A 2,143-nucleotide genomic window follows, 5' to 3' on the forward strand; every position below is an offset into this window, starting at 1 on the left:
ATCACTAATCAATTTAACACTTGTTATATTATTGTACAAGCCCCTGGACAATCTATCTGACACTATCACAATATTGGAAAATCAGTTGCCCCACACAGTCAGAAAGTTAATATTGTTCATTGGCTTCTCATTAAATTACTTCAAATAAGCCCCATCAGTTCATGTTCCCACTATACGTGATCTCCATGACTAGATATTGCTATTAATGACTTGCTTTTAATAATGGATGCATTTAACATTTAATTATACAGCATCTTTGCAGATTATGCTTTCATGGTCTAAAAAAAACACAGTAATGTTGCATTTAATTACATAATATTTCTATCCTTTCTGTCTTACAGGATTGTTTCCAGATAACACTGTAGTTCTCCGTCATGCACAAGGATTCACCTCTTTAACTCCCCCCCCCCCCCCACCCACACACACACACACACAGAAGATGGTTCCTGGATCAGTGACTCAAGACTTTGCAGTGGTTTGATTTCTGCAGAAGATGTAACTTTGTTTTATAACCTTATAATGAATACATTGTGACCTTCCAGCAACCCATTATACTGTAACTTGTAATAGCAGAACCAGTGATGAAAACAATAGGTTAAAAAATAGCATTTATAAGTATTGATAAAAGCATTGTGTTCTCGTTTGTCAAGCCTTCATACGTAACTGTACTTCTGGTGTTTTTCTTATAAAAAAGCTTCAGTCTCATCAAGGAGTTTTAGTAAAGGACATATTCATGCACAGCAATCCCTAGTTCCAGTCATGAAGTGAATGATGTTATTGTTAAAGTTATATTTCTGCATTTTTATGTAGCAGGTGTTTGTTTTCCTGAACACTTTATCTTTCTTCCATTGTTCGGACAATCAGTGTTTACGTGATGCTCTGCTGATTGAGTTTTATAGATGATATTGCACACTTGACATGCATGTCTTCATGATGTTATTTTGTGAGTTTGAAACATTAAGTGTTGTATCACTTTTTGGTCAATAGAATCTTTTAAGAAAATGTATAGTTTTACGGTGTTCTCTAAAAGATATATACCATATTTATAATGTTTTGTTTTTTAATAAAAGAATTTGCACACTGAAAAATGTTAACGTTTACAACATAACTGCCTTTTTTTCTTCATAGTTTTATTCTTTAAAAACGAGCTTGGTGACAGTGCAGTAATATGCGCACTTTGTCTTTAAATGAGTTTGACATATCTATAAATACTGGAAAACTCTTACAAAATTATGTATGTTCATTATGCTTTATTTCAGTTTTTATTCCTAGAGATTAATTGGTAAAGCAAGGCAAATCACAGAAACAAATTTAAATAATTTAATAACTTAATAATTTCACTCTTTACTTTTTATTAGTAAATGCTCTTGTCTTTGGTCAGGAAAAAATTTATCTTTTAAATTGAATGAAATGAATCTATTGGTTAGATAAGATACAACTGTGACTGTGCAGTTCACATCACGTGTTGTACACACACATGTACACATCGATATTGCCAAATTGTTGTCAAGCTGAATAACAATAATTTCTGTATTTGCATTATTGTTGGAAGAAGGTGTAGACGTTAATAAAACACTATCTAATAGGTGGCGAATTTAATTTATTGTTAACCAATCTATCCCTTTAGCCGAAAAACGGAAAACAGCGTTCATGAATGACAATAAATGGTTAAGGAAGTGTGATGACGCTGCTCAGCTTTGATGTCATTGGCTGTGAATGTCCCTTGTCATCGCAGGACTGTCTGTGGTTGGATTATCTTTTAACCCATATTAAACAGCGGATCATGTTACAAAAGTATGTTTTGCTGCTATTATCACATTAGTAAATATATTAAGTCAACATTGGGTGTTTCTATGTTGAGAAAAATCACCTTTTTACCGAGATCCTAACACTAACCCTAAGAATAACTTCAATGAACTACAAAAACAGCGCCTAGTATTCCCTTTCCATAGATAGAACGATGGAGGCTTATGGGTAATGTAGTTTAAAAAGTTTTATTAACGAAATGAAATAAATAATATATTGAATGGTAAACTAGACATATAAATATGTTCACTGTGTAAACCACTATGATATATTTGAGAGGCATGGTGAAATTTAGTATTTTAGAGTATGCAATATGTAAAATGCCTTTATGCCACCT

This window comes from Carassius auratus, chromosome 3 (genome assembly GCF_003368295.1).
Source record: "Carassius auratus strain Wakin chromosome 3, ASM336829v1, whole genome shotgun sequence".
Classification (NCBI taxonomy): domain Eukaryota; kingdom Metazoa; phylum Chordata; class Actinopteri; order Cypriniformes; family Cyprinidae; genus Carassius; species Carassius auratus.